This window comes from Arachis ipaensis, chromosome B7 (genome assembly GCF_059453495.1).
Source record: "Arachis ipaensis isolate K30076 ecotype BB chromosome B7, ASM5945349v1, whole genome shotgun sequence".
Taxonomy (NCBI): domain Eukaryota; kingdom Viridiplantae; phylum Streptophyta; class Magnoliopsida; order Fabales; family Fabaceae; genus Arachis; species Arachis ipaensis.
The window spans coordinates 76,955,239-76,960,564 of NC_142442.1; the positions used below are offsets into that span (position 1 = coordinate 76,955,239).

Genomic DNA, 5,326 nt, shown 5'->3' on the forward strand with positions numbered 1-5,326 from the left:
ATTTACTATTTCAATCATATCTTTTTCAAAACCACCTAACTACTTTTCTCTCTCTTATTTTAGAAAATCACTAACCTCTTTTTCAAAAAAAAATTTTTTTTCATTAACTAATTCTTTTAAATTTTAATTTAATTTTATTTCCTTCTTAAATTTCGAATTCTAATTAATAGTCAAAATAAAAACAAATTTTTTTTATTTTATTTAATTTTCGAATTCTTCCCCCTCTCATCTCTTTCTATTTATTTATTTATTTACTAACACTCCTCTTCAACTCAAAATTCGAACCCTCTCCTCTTTCTCTGTGTTCGAGTTTTTCTCTTTTCCTCCTTCTATTCTTCTCCTCTTATACTCACATACGGAATCTCTATACTATGACATAGAGGATTCCATATTTTCTTTTCTGTTCTCTTCTTTTTCATATGAGCAGGAACAAGGATAAGAGCATTCTTGTTGAAGCTGACCCTGAACCTGAAAGGACTTTGAAGAGGGAGCTAAGGGAAGCTAAAGCACAACTCTCTGGAGAAAACCTGACATAAATTTTCGAAAAAGAAGGAGACATGGCCGAAAATAATAACAATGGTGGAGATGCAAGGAAGATGCTTGGTGACCTTATTGTACCATCTTCTAACTTCTATGGAAAAAGCATCTCACTTCCTGCGATTGAAGCAAACAGTTTTGAGCTTAAACCTCAATTAGTTTCTCTAATGCAGCAGAATTGCAAGTTTCATGGACTTCCAATGGAGATTCTCATCAGTTTTTAGCTAAATTCTTGCAAATCTGTGACACTGTCAAGACCAATGGAGTTGATCCCGAGGTCTACAGGCTTATGCTTTTCCCTTTTGTTGTAAGAGACAGAGCTAGAACATGGTTGGATTCACAACCTAAGGATAGCCTGAACTCTTGGGATAAGCTGGTCAGTGCTTTCTTGGCCAAATTCTTTCCTCCTCAAACGATGAGCAAGCTTAGAGTGGAAATCTAAACCTTCAGACAGAAGGAAGGAGAATCCCTCTATGAAGCTTGGGAAAGATACAAGCAACTAATCAAAAGGTGTCCTACTGACATGCTTCCAGAATGGAGCATCATAAGTATATTCTATGATGGTCTGTCTGAGTTGTCAAAAATGTCATTGGACCATTCTGCAGGAGGATCTCTTTATGTGAAAACCCCTGCAGAAGCTCAGGAACTCATTGAAATGGTTGCAACTAACCAGTTCATGTACACCTCTGAGAGAAAGCCTATGAACAATGGGACGCCTCAGAAGAAGGGAGTTCTTGAAATTGATACTCTGAATGCCATATTGGCTCAGAACAAAATATTGACTCAGCAAGTCAATATGATTTCTCAAAGTCTGAATGGATTGCAAGCTGCATCCAACAGTACTAAAGAAGCATCTTCTAAAGAAGAAGCTTATGATCCTGAGAACCCTGCAATGACAGAGGTGAATTACATGGGAGAACTCTATGGAAACACCTATAATCCTTCATGGAGAAATCATCCAAATTTCTCATGGAAGGACCAACAGAAGCCTCAACAAGGCTTCAATAATAATGGTGGAAGAAATAGGTTTAGCAATAGCAAGCTTTTTCCATCATCTTCTCAGCAACAGATAGAGAATTCTGAACAGAGCCATTCTGGCCTGGAAACCATAGTCTCTGATCTATCCAAGACCATACTAAGTTCCATGAATGAAACAAGGTCCTCCATTAGAAATTTGGAGGCACAGGTGGGTTAGCTGAGTAAGAAGATTACTGAAACTCCTCCCAGTACTCTCCCAAGCAATACAGAAGAAAATCCCAAGAGAGAGTGCAAGGCCATAACCTTACTTGGTGTGGCCGAATGCCCAGAGGAGGAGAAGGACGTGAATCCCAGTGAGGAAGACCTCATGGGACGTCCTTTGGACAGAAAGGAGTTTCCCTTTGAGGAACCAAAGGAATCTGAGGCTCATACATAGACCATAGAGATTCCATTGAACTTCCTTCTGCTATTCATGAGCTCTGATGAATATTCTTCCTCTGAAGAGGATGAAGATGTCACTGAAGAGCAAGTTGCTAAGTATCTAGGAGCAATCATGAAGTTGAATGCCAGTTTATTTGGTAATGATACTTGGGAGGATGAACCCCCCTTGTTCACTAATGAACTGGGTACATTAATGAGGCAAACTTTACCTCAGAAGAAACCGGATCCCGAAAAGTTCTTCATACCTTGTACCATAGGCACCATGACCTTTGAGAAGGCTCTATGTGACCTTGGGTCAGGGATAAACCTCATGCCACTCTCTGTAATGGAGAAACTGGGAATCTTTGAGGTACATGCTGCAAGAATCTCATTAGAGATGGCAGACAAATCAATGAAAAAGGCTTATGGACTAGTAGAGGACGTGCTAGTGAAGGTTGAAGGCCTTTACATCCCTGCTGATTTCATAATCCTAGACACTGGGAAAGATGAGGATGAATCCATCATCCTTGGCAGACCCTTCCTAACCACAACAAAAGCTGTGATTGATGTTGACAAAGGAGAGTTGGTCCTTTCGTTGAATGAGGACTACCTTGTATTTAAGACTCAAGGTTCTCCTTCTGTAACCATGGAGAGGAAGCATGAGAAGCTTCTCTCAATACAGAGTCAAACAAAACCCCCACATTCAAACTCTAAGTTTGGTGTTGGGAGGCCACAACCAAACTCCAAGTTTCGTGTTGAAAGGCCACAACCAAACTCTAAGTTTGGTGTTAAGAGGCCCCAACCTTGCTCTGATTATCTGTGAAACTCCATGAGAGCTCACTGTCAAGCTATTGACATTAAAGAAGCGCTTGTTGGGAGGCAACCCAATGCTATTTAATTATATTTATTTATTTTCTATTGCTATTTTATGTTTTCTTTAGGTTGATGATCATGTGAAGTCACAAAAACTACTGAAAAATTAAAAACAAAATGAAAAACAGCATTAAAAATAGCTCACCCTGGAGGAAGAGCTTACTGGCGTTTAAACGCCAGTAAGAAGCATCAAACTGGCGTTTAACGCCAGAAAGAAGCATCAAGCTGGCATTAAACGCCAGAAACAAGCACCAGACTGGCGTTTAACGCCAGAACAGAGCATGGAATTGGCGTTTAACGCCAAGAATGGGAGAAAAGCTGGCGTTAAACGCCAGAAACAAGCAGCAAGCTGGCGTTTAACGCAAGAAATGCATTCTAAGGGCGTTTTGCACGCCTAAATGGAGCAGGGATGCTATGTCCTTGACCCCTCTGGATTTGTGGACCCCACAGGATCCCCACATACCCCACCTCTTCTTCTCTCCTCTTCACACCTTTTCATAACACTCTTCTCCAAATACCCTCCACCAATCACCTCCATACCTCTTCCCCATAAACCCCACCTACCTCCAAAATTCAAATTCTTTTCCCTCCCACACCCAACCCTATTGGCCAAAACCTACCCTTCCTCCCACCCCTATATAAACCCCTCAACACTATCCCATTTTCACACACTACATCCACCACTTCTCCCCCTTGGCCGAATACACCTTCTCCCTCCATCTCCTCTATTTTCTTCTTCTTCTACTACTTTCTTTCTTATTTTGCTCGAGGACGAGCAAACCTTTTAAGTTTGGTGTGGTAAAAGCATTGCTTTTTGTTTTTTCATAACCATTAATGGCACCTAAGGCCAGAGAAACCTCAAGAAAGAGGAAAGGGAAGGAAATTGCTTCCACCTCTGAGTCATAGGAGATGGAGAGATTTATCTCAAAGGTCCATCAAGACCACTTCTATGAAGTTGTGGCCAAGAAAAAGGTAATCCCTGAAGTTCCTTTTAAGCTCAGAAAGAGCGAATATCCGGAGATCCGACAAGAGATTAGAAGAAGAGGATGGGAAGTACTCTCTACTCCTATTCAACAAGTCAGAATCTTAATGTTTCAAGAGTTCTATGCAAACGCATGGATCACTAGGAACCATGATCAAAGTGTGAACCCAAATCCAAAGAATTGGCTTACAATGGTTCGGGGAAAATGCTTAGATTTCAGTCCGGAAAATGTAAGGTTGGCGTTCAACTTGCCAATGATGCAAGAAAACGCACGCCCCTACACTAGAAGGGTCAACTTTGATCAAAGGTTGGACCAAGTCCTCATGGACATATGTATGGAAGGAGCTCAATGAAAAGTTGACTCAAGAGGCAAACCGGTTCAATTGAGAAGACCGGAACTTAAGCCTGTAGCTAGAGGATGGTTGGAGTTCATCCAACACTCTATCATTCCTACTAGCAACCGATCCGAAGTAACTGTGGATCGGGCCATCATGATCCATAGTATCATGATTGGGGAGGAAGTGGAAGTTCATGAGATTATACCTCAAGAACTCTACAAAGTGGCTGACAAGTCCTCCACTTTGGCAAGGTTAGCCTTTCCTCACCTTATTTTCCACCTCTGCAATTCGGCTGGGATTGACATAGAGGGAGATATCCTCATTGATGAGGACAAGCCCATCACTAAGAAAAGGATGGAGCAAACAAGAGATCATGGACCTCAACAAGAGCATGAGGAAATTCCTCACCATGAAATCCCTGAGATACCTCAAGGGATGCACTTTCCTCCACAGAACTATTGGGAGCAAATCAACACCTCCCTAGGAGAATTAAGTTCCAACATGGGACAACTAAGGATGGAACACCAAGAGCACTCCATCATTCTCCATGAGATTAGAGAAGATCAAAGAGCTATGAGGGAGGAGCAACAAAGACAAGGAAGAGACATAGAGGAACTCAAGAACACCATTGGTTCTTCAAGAGGAAGAAGACACCACCCTCACTAAGGTGGACCCGTTCCTTAATCTCCTTGTTCTTATTTTTCTATTTTTCGTTTAATATACTCTATGTTTATTTATGTTTATGTCTTTATTACATGATCATTGGTGTCTAAGTGTCTATGTCTTAAAGCTATGAATATCCTATGAATCCATCACCTTTCTTAAATGAAAAATGTTTTAATTAAAAAAGAACAAGAAGTACAAGAATATCGAATTCATCCTTGAAATTAGTTTAATTATTTTGATGTGGTGACAATACTTTTTATTTTCTGAATGAATGCTTGAACAGTGCATATGTCTTTTGAAATTGTTGTTTATGAATGTTAAAATTGTTGGCTCTTGAAGAATAATGAAAAAGGAGAAATATTATTTGATAATCTGAAAAATCATAAAATTGATTCTTGAAGCAAGAAAAAGTAGTGAATAACAAGGCTTGCAGAAAAAAAAAAGAAAAAAATTGGTGAAAAAAAAATTAATAAAGAAAAAGCAAGCAGAAAAAGCCAATAGCCCTTAAAACCAAAAGGCAAGGGTAATAAAA

General features: G+C 40.0%; 1 non-coding gene across 1 annotated transcript; it reads right to left on the minus strand.

Annotated features, from left to right (window-relative positions):
* Positions 1-958: 958 nt before the first annotated feature.
* On the minus strand, positions 959-1,066 carry LOC148553048 (small nucleolar RNA R71). The gene has a single exon (XR_015892936.1). It is a non-coding gene; the product is annotated as a small nucleolar RNA R71 (small nucleolar RNA).
* Between the last annotated feature and the right edge of the window lie 4,260 nt (positions 1,067-5,326).